At 35.4% G+C, this 16311-nt stretch overlaps 1 long non-coding RNA gene across 1 annotated transcript; it reads right to left on the reverse strand.

Annotated features, from left to right (window-relative positions):
- Nucleotides 1-3140: 3140 nt before the first annotated feature.
- On the reverse strand, nt 3141-5240 carry LOC116423710. The gene is made up of 3 exons (XR_004234215.1): nt 5125-5240; nt 4146-4292; nt 3141-3171 (listed from the first exon to the last, which is right to left on the reverse strand). It is a non-coding gene; the product is annotated as an uncharacterized LOC116423710 (long non-coding RNA).
- Nucleotides 5241-16311: the final 11071 nt, after the last annotated feature.

Here is a 16311-nt window from a genome sequence, read left to right on the forward strand (position 1 = left end):
GAATGTCCCTGTTTTTTCTGAGCTAGGCTAACTAGCCCTAAAAAGGGGCTTATGCTGAACTCTTAGGTATCCACTGGCCACCTGGTTCCCAATTGGTGCTGGAGCAACTATTAGGTTTAGGATTCTTCAGGTCTAATACTGGGGCTGAGATTTCTCTTGGAAGCTGGAAGACAGAGGAGGTAGTTTGGAAGAGTGGACAGAGCCCTAGCCTGAGAATTAGAAGTCCTATTTTTGGGTTCCACTCCCTCCACTGTCTCTAAGTAGTTGAATTTTAAAGATGCCATTTCCACTCATTTGATATCGGTTTTCTCTTCTATAAAAGGTCATTCTGGGCCTATTGGTGATCTTCAGGAGAACTCTGTCTTTACATTGTATGAAATATTATATATTGATTATTTCTTGTTATATATCTGAGATATCCTTATGGTCACTTTGACCTTTCCTAATTTTCACCTTGAAGAGCAACATTGATTCTCTTAAAGTTAAGTTAAATCTGTTACTAAACAGCTATGTGGTATGGTAAAGTCATTTTTTTCTCTGAGCCTCAACTTTTCATGAGTAAAAGGAAGACAGCACTAGATGATTTCTAAAGTCTTTTCTAACTTTGACTTTATATTTCATGTTTCCCAAACACTTCATTTTCTTAAAACCCAAAGATGTATTCTAAAACTAAAATTCTCTGATGGATGTTATGATAGCAGCAAATGTGGAATGGTACAACTAAACCAAAAATGAGAAGACCTGGATTTTACATCCTGGTTCTGTCAATTCCATCTACCTGTATGATCTTTGGCAACTTATTGGGCTTTAGTTTCCTCATTCATTGAAAGAGGGAATTAGATTAAATGATCTCTAAGATGCCTTTTCTCTCTCAATCCAAATCTTATGATCAAGCGATTTTAATGCGTTTGATTAACTTTTGGGGAGGAATTGGGGCACAATTCTTGAAGGATGTTGGTCAAAGAATTTTGTTGACTTTCCTCTGTGTGGGGTTGAGCTTTACTTTGTACGGGAAAATAAAAAGACTCAGGAGAATTCTAGAAAGGCTATAAACCGTGGAAGATGTTAGAGTCTTCCCTTACTTACCTTCCTTTAAAGGACTCTGATGATCAAAGTAGAATCTCCTCCCTGGTCTATCAGAGATCTGGGATGTTGAGCTCCTGGGGAAGAATTGGGCCATCTCTCACTTTTTCTATCCATCTCTTGACATAGCTCACTCTAAGATTTAATCAGGGTATCATGCTTGTGATATTCAAAGGGATGTGGATTTAGTGGGATTAGCCAGAATTTCACTGACTTTGGTCTTTTTTTCCTTAAACTTTTATTTATTCACACTGACTATTTGTAGAACTATAGAACCATGGGACATTCATTCAGCAATGATTTATTTGTAATATCAGAGTTGAGAGGGACTTTCCAAATCATGCTGTAAAAAGCCCTCATTTTTCAGATGAGCATAATGAGACACTGAAATACCTTCCCATTGAAAATTAAATTTCACTGACAAAATTTTTTTCACATGTTCTCTGAATGTGAACTCCTTGATATCACAGATACTTATTTTGCCTTTCTTTCTATCCCTATAGCTTAGAGAAGTGATTGGTACTTACTAAGTGCTTCCTGAAGGATATTGATTGATTAACTCAGGTTTATATGTTCTACCAATCAGATCAGTGTTTCCTTCTTTATACCAAAACTCTCATTTAATATATGGTGAAACAGAAATTCCAAGAAATAACAGGCGTTGTTGAAGGGTCTCATAACATGTCTGTGGTGATTGTTTCCATTATGGACTGAGGCTTTTTTTTTAAAGAACTGAAAACAGAAATTTTAACTGGGGGAACCAATGAATAGATGAGTACTAAAGGTAGAAGATAGAGTGAACTCAATTGAATCAATGCAATAATAATAAAAATTCATCAAAGATCCATAGTTTCATTGGTCTAAGATATCTGTTTAATCTGTCCATGCCTTAGTCCATGGTCTTTATGAGTTCTTCTCTCTTCCACAATTTATCCCTTGATAATAAAGTAGAGATGATAAAAACATTATCTATTGATTATTCTGTATTAGAAGTCATTCCAACTAGCAAGGATTTGGTAGTGCTTATATTTCTCATTCTTGGGCTTTGAGGCCTAAGGAACTCTTTTCTGCTTTGATGAGATATTTGAGGAGGATGCAAATAGAGGAATTGTAGCCATCGGTTCACATTGATATAGCACTTGACAGATTGTATAAGGCTTTCCTCATACATTAGAACTATGAATTCAATAGATAAACAGGATGATCTTATTTTGCCTGTTTTAGGAATGGCAAAATCAAGTCTCGGATATATTAAGTGATTTACTCTAAGTAATATAGCTAGTCCCTATCATACTCATTTTTTAAAGACAGAACTTCAACTTTCCATCCATTGTACATTTTACTATCCCCAAAGGAAGCCAAATGAAATTATGTCAAAAATTACTTAATAGTTTGTGTAGCTTAACCCAAAGCAAAGCACTGGCTTAGATGGGCTTTAATCAGTGTCCACAGGCACAAAAGTTTGGTTCTAGCCTTACTCTTAATTTTTATTAGAATGTTCTAAGCTCATGACCTATTTCAATATGAGGGCTTAGATTTTCTTACCCATGGAAGTACCTGCCTAACTGTCAACACTGTCTTTCTTTCTTTCAGATTTGCAGAGATCTAGGAAAGATGTCTTGCCAGTATAATCAGCAATGCAAATTGCCTCATCAACCAATTCCCAAGTGCCCACAAACCTGGCAACCTAAGTGCCCTGAACCATGTATTCCTAAATTCCCAGAACCATGCCCTCCCAACTGCCCACAGCCCTTTCAAACCAAGTGCCCAGAGTCATGTCTTCCCCAATGCATAAGGCCACACCCTCCAAAGTGCCACAAACCATGTCTACCACCAGAGTATCAGCTGAAATACTCCCAGCATTTTGCCATAACTACAAAACAGGAAGTTTAAGCATCTTTGTGAGAACCTACCCTGGATGAAAATCTTGGGAGAAGAGCTTTTATTCTTGAAGCACGCTGACAACATGTCCCTCATTTGTGGCAGCCCTCTTTGTAGTGGCCAGAAATTGGAAACTGAGTAGATGCTCATCAATTGGAGAATGGCTGAATAAGTTATGGTATATGAATATTATGGAATATTATTGTTCTGTAAGAAATGACCAACAGGATGATTTCAGAAAGGCCTGGAGAGACTTACATGAACTGATGGTGAGTGAAATGAGCAGGACCAGGAGATCATTATACACTTCCACAACAATACTATAGGATGATCAATTCTGATGGACGTGGCCCTCTTCAGCAATGAGATGAACCAAATCAGTTCCATTTGTTCAATAATGAATAAAACCAGCTACACCCAGAGAAAGAACTCTGGGAAATGAGTGTGAACTACTACATAGCATTTCCAATCCCTCTATTTTTGTCCGCCTGCATTTTTTATTTCCTTCACAGGTTAAGTATACATTATTTCAAAGCCCAATTCTTTTTGTACAGCAAAATAACTGTATGGACATGTATACATTTAATGTATTTAACATATACTTTAACATATTTAATATATATTGGTCAACTTGCCATCGGGGGGAGGGGGTGAGGAAAAGGAGGGGAAAAACTAGAACAAAAGGTTTTACAATTGTCAATGCTGAAAAATTACTCATGCATATAACTTGTAAGTACAAAGCTATAATAATAATAAAAAAGAAAATGTCATCTGTACCCAGAAAAAGAACTAAGGAAACTGAATGTAAATCAACACGTGCTATGTTTGCTTCTTTTTTCTGTGTTTTTTTTTAACTCTTTCCCATGGTTTTTCCCTTTTGTTCTGATTTTTCTTTCTCAACAAAATTCATAAACCAAAGTATATTAAAAATAAATAAATTTACTAGGAAAAAAACTCAAAACTCAAAATAATAATGATGAAAATTATGCTTCTATAGATATTTTGGCATCTATGTGACTGATCTTTAACTTTCAGAAATTCTGATTACCATTATTTCAAAATCTAATGGAAAAAGTGGTTACCTTCAAGGCTGTCTATAAGAGTCAATGATTATAAAGTGGATAAACTGCCACTAGGAGGACGATGGGCCCCCTAATCTGGGATTTCCTCTTAATCATTACCTTTCAATGCCTTCTCATCCTGTGTAATTCTTGCTCAGAAGGTTATATTGCCAAGCACAGACCATAAGAACAATTCATTTCAGGTTTTCCTTTCTTCCTTCCCTTTTACATGCCCTTTCACATCTTAAAATAACATTCTATTTCATTCTAATTAAAGAATAAAAGTTCAAAATAGACAGAAAAGGAAGAGAATTAGTCAAAAGAATGAGGCAAAGAAATACTTATTTTTAAAAGGCAGAAAAAAGGAAAGTATTTCATAAACTTTCAATTTCAGTTATCCAGTCTTGAGAAAGCCTAGCTAGTTAAAACACATGATCATAATCAACACAAGCAAAAATAAAAATAAATATTTGTTGAATCAATAAATCAAATTCTAGAATTTCCCTCAGATTATCTCTCAAAACTCTCTGGATAGAAGTGTTTAAACACTTTCCTACCCAAATATCCATCCCAACCTAGTTGCCAGATTTTGTCCTTATCCCAATATTCAGTTTCCAAGACAAATCATCTTAAACAGGTAAATCTCTGAAACCTGATAAAGCTCTTTCTTTGATTTCATGCAATTTCTAAATGAAAAGAGGTTAGATTTTCACCGCCAAGTCTTCTAGTGTCAGGGAAAATAATATATTCCAGAAATAGCCCAAACAAAAATAAGTAGAATATGAACACTTACCAATTAGGTCAGGGTTTCTTAAACTTTTTCCACTTATGACTCCGTTTTGCCCAGGGAATGTTTACTATAACTCCAAATATTTAGATATATATAAAATAGGTATACAAATCAAACATTTATGATAATAAATCATCATCTTGTGACCCCTACATTAAGTTATGAGAGCCCATATGGGGTTGTGACCCACAGTTTAAGAAACTTTGAATTAGGAAATAGATAGACAAACTACAGTACATGAATGTAGTGTATCAGTGTACTATAGGAAATAACAAATATGAGGATTTCAGATAAGATGGGAAAACTCACATGAGTAGATGTGTAGTCTTGGATCATTTCCTTGATCAGAGTAGCCAGGTCTTCCACAGTCAGTCATCATTACAGTATTGCTATTACTATGTACAATGATCTCCTGGTATGCTCAGTTCACTCTGCATAAATTCATATAGATCTTGTCAGTTTTTTTCTGAAACCCTCTCTCTCACCATTTCTACAGCACAAAATAGTATTCCATCACAATTATATGCCATATTTGGACATGTATACTTATTTTGTATTTAATTTATACTCTAATATATTTAACATGTATTGGTCATCCTGCCATCTAGGGGAGGGGTTGGGGGAAGGAGGGAAAAAATTGGAACAAAAAGTTTGGCAAATGTCAATGCTGTAAAATTACCCATACATATAACTTGCGAATAAAAAAATAAAGTATATCAACATTAAAAAAAAATTATATGCCATACATTTTTCAAACTTCCCAATTGGTGGGCATCCCTTCAATTTCCAATTCTTTGTTACAACAAAAAGCTGCTATAAATGTTTTATACATATATTTTCTTTTCCTTTGATCTCTTTGAGATACAGACTCAGAAATGGTATTGAAGAGGTAAAGGGTATGCCGAGTTTTATGGTCCATTATTTACATATCCTTAATATCCAAAACATTTTTTAAGAGCTGAATATATGCAAAGTTCTTTGCTAGATATGAGAAATACAAAGACAACAAAGGATGATAATTTTCCTCATTGAGTTAGCATTTTATAATCACTTCAGTCAGTTGTCAAGTCCTGTCCATTAAGTTTCTTTAACAGCATTAAGTTTCTTCCAACAGCTGTTGGAAAAGCTTCCAAATTAGATCACTAGAGCAAGGTTGGGAGGAATCAAGGCTCTTGATTGAGCACTCCTTGGGACCATGTACTATTTCTGCCACTGACTAAGTATTTCTCCTCTTCTTGATTTGTCTTATTCTGACAACCAAAACCAAGTCAAAATAACTACTTTCTATAAAAGTTATATTGTGTATTGATTGGATAACTGAGGAAATAAAGGTTTGAACTCCTGAGCATATTAATTTATTGGCAGGGCATGTGATTATACAACAAATCAAGACCAAGTCCCTTCAGCTAGACACTGAATCCTGAATACAGAAGGAGGCAGATTTTTAATGCATTAAAAGAAAACAAGAGAATATAAACAGGACACAAGATTAGGTAATTTGATTTCTAATTGGAGGAAAGATAAAAGAGATTTTCCAAGTTGGGAGAGGAAGAGCAAAGGAGTGCAATTCCCTGAAATAAGAAAAAGAGGTGTACCACACTCTCTCAAGTGTCTATCTGTATTCAATCAAAGGAACAAAGAAATATACCTTATTGACCACATGAGACTAATTTTCAGATAAGACTTAGGTGTTGCTTAAGTGATATAATTGTGAGAAAATTCCTTGCTTCCATCTTTGGATCTGACTGGATTTCTGGTTAGTATAACCTAGGTCCTGAGTCAAATATTAAACAAATATGGTCTTTAAAGAACAAGTAGAAGTGGTCCAGCTTCAAGACCATGCAGGGTTAAGTTCAAGCAGATCAATGTAATTTTTTTTCACAATTCTTATAATTGAATAAAGTTTTCTCATATGACAAAAACTAGTTAAGACCCATTATTGAATAGAAAGGGAACTGAGCTAGATTCAGAATTAAGTCATAAGATGGAGTCTATGTGGTTTACTCAATTCCCACAAATGGATTATATTTTGTTTTTCCTCTTTATAACTTACTGTACCATAACTCTTCTTTCTGATCATTAATAAATATCTTGTTTCAGCCATTAGAAAGCAAGCTCCTTGAAGGTGGACATTTTTGTTTTTATTTGTTTCTTTAGAGCTTAGTATATTACTTGGAATTTAGTAAGAGGTTAATAAATGTTATATATTTATTCTTTTTATTCTTACTGCTCAAGCCTTAACCATGTCTTTTCTAGATCATGGCAATACTTTATAAGTGATATTTCCATTTCTATTTCCTAAACTCATTTATGTAACTGAGCTTGGACCCATACTCAGATTATCTAAGATGAAGATGCACATGTAGGAAATTATTGCTTTTGAGAGCAACATTCTCTATTCCTCATATGCTTGGGGTAGCCTCTTTCTATTGGCTGTTTACCTGGAACAGAGGTGACTTTCTTGATCCCTGGCAGAATCCAGGGGATAAAATTCTTGATTACCTCAAATTTGGACACTGAGCAGAGTGTGGTGTAAGAGTCACTCCTTTTATGAGCTGTGGCCCTGGGGGGAAAAAAAGGTTCAGTTTTGGTCTATTTTGTTTGTCACCTTTAAGTTCTAAATGCATTTCCAAATAGCCTGAGGTAGTATAAAAGAGGGAAAAGGTTATGTCCCCTTCCTGATGTTGAGAAATTTTATTTTTTGCTTTATCTTTGAGATACACACACATATATTAAAGTGCTAATCTGGCTATTAAATGATTAAGTGGAACTGGGATTCAGGTGTCATTTAGTCTAAGCACTTAATGTAGCACTTTTCTACGGTCTCCAAACGCTCAAAGAATCTTTATTTGAACAACTCTCGTGAAAAAAACATAATATATCACCCTGAATGTCAGTGTTATCTTTTTCTTGATTATCTCTAATTTATTTTGTATATATCTTGTTTTACATAGTGTTCTTATATTGTTTTCCCAATTAGATTGTAAACTCCTTAAGAACTGTCTTTTATCTTTATCTTTATCTGAATCCCCAGGACTTATCACACAGTGCCTAGTGTATAATCAGCACTTAATAAATGCTTGATGACTGACATATGGACTGCTCTATCGGAATTTTGTATGTATGTGCATGCATGTGTGTGTGTGAGCATTGAGTCAAAATCTGTCTTTCTATATTTCACTCAGTGGCGTAGTCTAGTCCTCTGGAAATCCAATGGCTCATAGAATAACTTTTCTATGTTATTTCCCCTCAGATCAGAAATCAAGTTATTCTGCCCTCTCTTTTCTTTTACAAGGTAAACGATTTAATTTTAAAATGATTCCTCTTGATTCGTGAGTCATATCTTCATAGGATATGATTTAGAGTCTTATTTTTCTTCACATGAATAATTTTCAATTAACAATAGTTTCCCTAAAATATGGGGCCAAGAACTGGACAAAATACTTCAGATATTGTCTGAACAAGGTGGTGTAGAGAGGGGTTATTTTCTTCTTCACCATGGACAATATATTCCTATTAAAGGGGTCCAGGACTCAATTACAATCAAGTCAGAAAACAGCAAACATTCATTAAGCATGTCCTCTGTACCATGTGTCCAATATTTGGGATACAATGACAAAAGCCAATTTGTTTCAGCAAGCCTAGCGCATCCAGATGGAATCAAGGAAATTCTAGGATAGGATCACATAGAATGGTTTCCCACCCAAAGGATAAAATGAGTTGTCCTTATATACAGAGAACTTTAATGAATCCTGAAGAAGAAGGTGGAGGGAAAGGAGAGACCCCTGGGAAGTAGATTACTCATAGAATACTTAAGGAACCTAATTGGCTAGGTAGAACTCATACATACAGGATTAACCACAAGGAAGAAAATTAGTATTAAAGACAACATGTTTGTTTTAATACTACAACAATGAGACTGAAGTATAGTGGGAAGACCTTAGATTTGAAAGGAGATGATCTATTCCAATTCTGACTGTATCAGAATTCTAACTTAACTTTGTGCAATTTTGAATGAGCTATTTAATTTTTGGTGGCCTTCATTATTTAATCTATACAATTCTGGTGCTGAACTATATAATCTCTTCAATCCTTTCTAGTTCCAAAGCTATGACCCTTTGTTCATAGAATCACAGCTTTTAAGAGTTGAAGGGGATCTCAGTCTCCATCAAGGTCAACTTATTATAAATGAGTAACTCCCACAATAAAAAATCTGACAAATGATTATCCTTCTCTTCTTGAAATTGTCCAGTGAGGGAGAGCAAATACAGCCTGAGGCAATACATTTGACTCTTAGGGATAGTACTAATTGTTAGAAATTTTTTCTTAACACTCCATTTCAATTTGCCTCCACGCCCCTTCCCTACATTCTTCATTTTTCTTTCCTTCTGAGCTAAACTAAACAAATATGATTCTTTTTTCATGTGATATTCTAGCATATCCTTGAAGACCGCGGTTAAAAAAGACGCCTGTTTTCTCCAGAATAAGCACCTACAGAGCTTTTCCCTGATTATCATATATCATGATCGCAATGCCTTGAAGAACCTTGATGGACTTCCTTTGGATGCTCTCTGTATTACCAACATCTTTCCCTAATTGTAGAACTCTACATTGAACTCACTTGTTCTGTTCTAATTTGAGCAGGATTGATTATCTTATTCCTTGATGTTTTCCTTTCTTAATGACATCATTAGTCTTTGGGGCCACCAAATCCCACTATAGATATAACTGGAACTCTATAGAAGACCAGCAAAACTTCAGATCCCTTTCAAATAGTTATTCAGACTGCCCTCCTTAATCCCATGGCTCAGGTCCTAGAAATCATAGTGAAACTTTTTTGAGGTATGATATAAAACTGTGGTGGTCTATGTTCGTTGCTCTAATGAGCATATTTTATTTCTCTTTCATAAGACCCTATCACCTGATCTCCTAGAGAGGTGACATGTCTTTTTTTTCTCAATGGTATTTTATTTTCTAAATACATGTAAAGATAGTTTTCAACATTCATTTTTGTAATATTTTGGGTTCCAAATTTTTTCTCCTTCCCTCTGCTAAGTCTTTCATTCCCAAGACAGCAAGCAATGAGATATAGGCTAAACATGTATAATGCTTTTAAACATATTTCCATATTTGTCATGTTGTGCAAGAAAAAGAAAACCAAATGGAGAATACACAAGAAAGGACAAACAAACAACAGCAACAAAAAAGGTGAAAATACTATACTTTGTTCCACATTCAGGCTCCATAACTCTCTCTGTGGATGTGGATGGCATTTTGTATCCCAAGTCTATTGGAATTGTCCTTCACTCAGGAACTTTCTCTCATTCACAAAGGATTATCACATCCAAATGTCTATAAGTTTTCACCTAACTCCTAAAGATGAGAAATTTATAAGGCTCTGAGGGAATCAGAAAAGATTTTAATAATCCTAGGCTTAGGATCATTGGGGCAGTAAGGTGGTACAGAGGATAAAGTGCTGGATCTAGAAGATTTGAGTTCATATTTGTCTTTAGATACTAGCTGTGTGAATCTGGACAACTCACTAAACTGTTTGCCTCAGTTTCCTTATCAGTAAAATGAACTGGAGAAGGAAATGGCAAACTGCTCCAATATTTTTGCCAAAAAAACCCCCAAAAACCCAAATGGAATCATGAAGAGTTGGAATTATTGTCCATGCTGACTTGTCCTTTACAACTCTCAGATTATGATTCTGTAAATACCAAGTTTTGATAAAGCATTGCTTTTCTTCACATTTTTAAATATCTTTTTATTCTATGTTTTCCATTGCAAAACCTTAGGTACCCCAATTCCTTAAGCAATGATAAAGAATGGGTATATATTCAATCAATTCTTTTATCAGGGGCTTTGCCTTCAACCATGACAGGGACCCTAGGATGAAACATTCATAGGCAGACAACAAAAGAGGGGGGTTCTATGAGTAGAATATGTTTTATTTGGGAGATAATTGGGATGGCAGAATCTAGAGCAGTCCCTGCTTCCTCTGAGTAGGACTCTCCAGGCCTATAAATTGGCTCTTGCTAAAACTATAACCATCCCCTCATTGGCCATCTGGTTCTTCATCTGTGCTGGAGCATCTGGTGAGTCTGAGATTCTTTAGGGATAATCTTGTAGCTGGGATTTCTCCTGGAGGCTGAAAAGCGGAGGAGGCAGTTTGATGGAGTGGACAGAGCACTAGCCTGAGAATCAGAAATCCTGTGTTTTGGCTTCTAGTCCTTGCGCTGCCTTTAACAAATTCTGGGATCTTAAAGAGATCATTTAACTTCCTTTAGAACAATTTTCTCTCCTATAAAAGGTCATTAATGATGATTTTGAAGGTCCCTTTCTGCTTATATACTGTATGATTCTATGATATATTATAAATGGATAATTTTATATTAAATATTTGAAGTGTCACTGTAGTCACTTTTGATCTGTCCTAATTGAAGGCTATCATATAAAGAGTTGTGGTCAGAAATGAGGATACCTGAAAATAAGTTTCAGAACTTTTACTAATAGCTATATCAGTTTGTAAATAAATATGCATGTACATATACATATATATATATATATATATATATATATTAGAGCATCTATTGAATGCCATATTCTATGCAAAAATTATGATCTTTCCCAGGGCTCATTTTTTCAACTGTAAAATGAAATGTTTTTACTAGATAATCTCTACACTCCCTTCTAGAGTTCATGCTGGACAAACCTTTTCATTTTCTTTTATTTCCAAAGTAAGTAATCAAACTGAAATTCTATAAGTGACATGGAAACAATTGGGTTGCAAGGGATTAAGTGGATATGGAGTTAGAAGACCTGTCACAACTGTAATCGCATGTGTGATCTTTGACAATTTATTGAACCTCAGTTTCCTCATTTGTAAAAATAGATAAGATTAGATGATCTCCAAAACTGTAATCGCATGTGTGATCTTTGACAATTTATTGAACCTCAGTTTCCTCATTTGTAAAAATAGATAAGATTAGATGATCTCCAAAATCACTTTCCTTTCTGAATCTTCAACTTATGCTCAAGTTTCATGAGTTTAGTTATCTAGTTGGGATAATTAGAGCAAGGATGTTGAAAGGAGCTGTTGAAAAGATTGTTTTTGCTGGTTTGCTTGTGAGTGGTCCTGAAGCACCCTTTTAATGAGAAGTAAGGAGGTCCAGAAGAAATCTAGGAAGTCTTGAATTCAGGAATGTCGTGGAAAAGTCCAATGGTGAGAACAGAATCTGCCTTCAGAGTCATCTGCCTGAGAGTGAGCTCCTAGGGTATTATGGAAATCTCTGGTATTATCTCTGTACAGTGCCTGATATATCTATCTTCCCCCAGCCTTTAATCAAGGTCCTGTGGTTTGAGTGATGATGTTGTTTATAGATTTTTTGAACATTCATTCAGCAAGCATTTTTTTGGTAATATTAGAGGTAGAAGGGATCTTTCAGATAACTTATTCCAGCCCACTCCCTTTTTTTCAGATGGGAATACTAAGACCAAATTAAACTTTCCCCTCAAAGATTTTTTCCTTATAACATATATATATATATATATATATATATATATATATATATACATCCTGTAGATAACATTTTATGTACATAATTTCTGCCACATTGTAATATGAACTCTTTGGGGGCAAGTGAGATGTTTCTGTCTTTCTTTGTATTTCCAGTGCTTAGCAAAGTGCCTGGTACCCAAGAAAAACTTCGATGACTCTTGATTGATAGATTCCGACATGTTTTCTGTCTTCCAGACCACTGTTTCTTCCTCTTTCCTTACTTGTCTAACTTTCTCGTTAGGGAAGGGAAAACAGATCCCAAAAAAAAAAAAGAAAGAAAAAAGAAATCGCTGTTTCCACAGGATATTTCAGGTATTTGTTACCATCATGAGTTCCTTCTTTATATCTTCTCCCCTAAAACTTAAATCTATACATACTATTTAAAAGTCCCTTTTCCACCCTCTCCCCCATTTTCTCATCTTTCTACAGGTTCAGAAGATTTCTACACCTTTCCAGATTTACATGTTAGGGCCTTTTCAACCCAGATTATGTTTTGGTTATGGTTGTAGAGGGCTGAAGCTATTGGGTTGATGCATTAAGGTTGAGAGTGCTGAGCGCTTGAGGCTAACTTCTGATTGGATAATACTCTATGGGTATATGCTTGGAAAATTGTTCTTTCCACTATCCTCACTGACTCAATGATTGGTGTATAGAGGATTGTAGGAGGGACTAGGGGGTGGAGTAAGACTAGCCAGGGACACATGCTTAGCAGGAGATGAGGGAGAAGGGCTTCCATCTCCTTCACTTCTACCCCTAAAGACCAAGAATAAAGACGGACTTTTGCTTATCTTGACTCCAGCTGATTCTGGGGTGTCCTGGGTGCTAGTGGGGTCATTACATATGGTTAATTTGGAGATTGAATGTAATACTGTATTATAAGAAATGAAGGCTGAAAAATGTAGAGAGAAGAATTTAAAGACTTCAATGAATTGATGCAAAGTTAGCTGTCCCAGAAAAAATAAAAACAATGATTGTGTCACTGTAGATGGGAATAAGAACAAGCCATATAATCGCATGAAGTCTTAGTTTTCTCATCACACAAGTCAAGATGACAATCCTAGCTTGTTCAGCTCTGAAAGTGGTTGCCAGAAATAAATGAGATAAGAAGAACTATAAAGTACTTGGGAAACCAAGAAGTACTATGCAAAAGAAAATCAATTCAGTAATTTCTGTTGATCGGGGAAACCTAAAAGTCCCCACTAAACATGGATGGAAAACATTAATATGAAAAGAATTGACACGATTTGATAAATGAGGTGTGGGGTTAGAAAGAGAAAACATGCCCAGTCACACCATGAAACAGATGGTTTTTCAGGAGAAGATGTACAAAGACCCAAACCACTTTCCAAGTTGTAGCACTCAGTACAGAGGAGAGTCAGTATAGTATCAGGGGACCATAAAATTTGATTTTTAAAAGATGCCTTTCCTCCAAAGTTTCAGGAAGCTTGATAGTGAGTTGTGAGTTGTCTCTTTCTCTGCTTTCTCTATGTTGAATCCCTGTTGGATATTTTCCCCATTTCTCTTCATATTTCTCCCCTCTCCCTTCTTCCTTCTTTTTCTCTCCCTTTTTTACTTCTTCCCTACCTCCATCTCCCTTCCTTCCTCCCTCCCTCTCTCTGTCTCTGTCTTTCTGTCTCTCTGTTTCTCCTTTCCTCCCTCCTCTCTTCTCCTCTCCTCTCCTCTGCTCCCTTCTCTTCTCCTGTCCTCTGCTCCCCTCTCCTCTCCTCCCCTCTCCTCTCCTTTCCTCTGCTCTCCTCTCCTCTTCTCCCTTCTCTTCTCCTCTCCTTTGCTCTCCTCTCCTCCTTCTTATCCTCTCTCTCTCTCTCTCTTTCTCTCTCTCTCTCACACACACACAAACCATTGATAGTGTCCTTAATTCTTCAGTGTATCACCTAGCACCCTATGCTGCTCTCTAGTTTTGACATCACCTACATATTCAACCCAGAAAGCTGTTTTATCTTTCTCCTCAAGGTGCCAATTCTGAGCAAAGTTCCACAATTAGCATGGGATTTCTCAATTAGCTCTAAGTTCTGTCCTAAAATCAAATTAGTATTTTAGTTTGTGCCAATGCTGTTTGTAAAGGTCATTCACTGCAAAATGAACTTTCTCTTCAAGGACCAGTTGGGCCACATCCACCATCATTACATTCAGTTTTTTCTTACTGCCTCCCTGTGGTAGGGCCTTGCAAGTGCATTTTGGTCTAATCAGCCACCTTCAGACATACTGTACCTTGACCCCGATTTAATGAAGTCATTTGCATTCACTTTGAGAATGAAGAACAGCAGTGGTCTCCTTAAATCACAGGCAAATTAACTTCCAAAGTTCTTATCCAATTGGGTCTTGGTTTTTCTCCAATTGTTCCCTCTATAAGAGATCTGATCTTCTAGAATTCTGTACCTTTACCATAGGATGTAAAGACTATGGGGACCTTAAAAATCATCCAGTGAAATCTCCATTTTTTTTTTTTAAACAGACCCAAAGAGTTTAAGCAGTTTGTCCACAAAAATTCTGGTAGCAAATATTAGCACAGAAATTCACAACTAGGTGGCCCAATCCTTGTTAAGAACTTATTTTGACATTATTTATTGAATTGAATTAAAAGAAGATGACCCTCAAATGAAATAAATTGAAGAAGGTGTAAGTTAAATAAAGAATTACATTACATTTAGACCTGAGATCTAATCTAATTTGCCATTTATTGTCTATATTTGTTCAGTCATTTTTTCTGTTGTGTCTGACTATTTGAGACTCTGGGATTTTCTTGGCAAACACACTAAAGTGGTTTCCTAATTCCTTTTTTATTTTATAGATGAAGAAACTGAGACAAACAGGATTAAACTATTTGCCCAGGGTCATAAAGCTTCTAAGTGTCTGAGGCCAGATTTGAACTCAGGAAGAGGAATCTTCCTGACTCCAGGTGCAGCATTCTAGCTATTTTATCATCTTGCTACCCATAGCAATTTTCTATATGATTTTGATAGAAATAATTTCCTCTCTCATGTTCTCAATTTCTTAATTTCTCAGGACAATTTTCACTAGAAAACTCCTAAGTCAAATGGAGAGATAGTAAAAGGACAAATAGCTAGCCTTGATGAATACAAATCACCTGATTCAATTGACTTACATCTTCAGATACAGAAAGACCTGTGTGTGTGTGTGTGTGTGTGTGTGTGTGTATATATATATATATATGCATGTATGTATAATTTTCAGATACAGAAAGACCTGTGTGTGTATATATCTATATATATATATATATATATATATATGTATATAGAGACATATATATACACACACACACACACACACACATATATATATGTAAAGACCTGTATATATATATATATATATACAGAAAGACCTGCAATATATTTAAAAGATCATGGAAAACTGTGATTTCTGGGCATTCCTAATGAAGCATGTTACTTATAACTTCAGAACAGAGAAGTAAAAAGATGAACATTAAAAATCCAGGAAAAAGAAATGTCAATGAGTCAAAAGTCAGAAAACTTTGGTCAGTTGGTAAGTCATGACAACCTTATAGATAAAACTCAAATCGATTTGACAGAGTTTGATAAAGTATTTCATGCTACCCTTATGGATCAAATAAGACTTGAGGGTTAGATAATAATACATTTAGGTGAATTCAGAACTAGTGGAGTGGAAAACAAATTATTTGAATTCAAAAAACAATTGCCAGTGGTTCAATGTCATCTTGGAAAGATGAGTCCAATGGAGAACCCTAAAGATTTATGCTATTTAATATTTTTATCATTAATTCAATTAAATACTAGATCCCATATTTTATCAAATATACAAATGATACAAAGCTGGTAGAGAGAAATGCAATAATGGAAAGAAATCAAAATTGAGAAATAACTTGTCACACTAGGAAATTGGGTTGAATATAACACACATGAAATATAATAGGTATC

The sequence above is a fragment of the Sarcophilus harrisii genome, chromosome 4 (genome assembly GCF_902635505.1).
Source record: "Sarcophilus harrisii chromosome 4, mSarHar1.11, whole genome shotgun sequence".
Taxonomy (NCBI): Eukaryota; Metazoa; Chordata; class Mammalia; order Dasyuromorphia; family Dasyuridae; genus Sarcophilus; species Sarcophilus harrisii.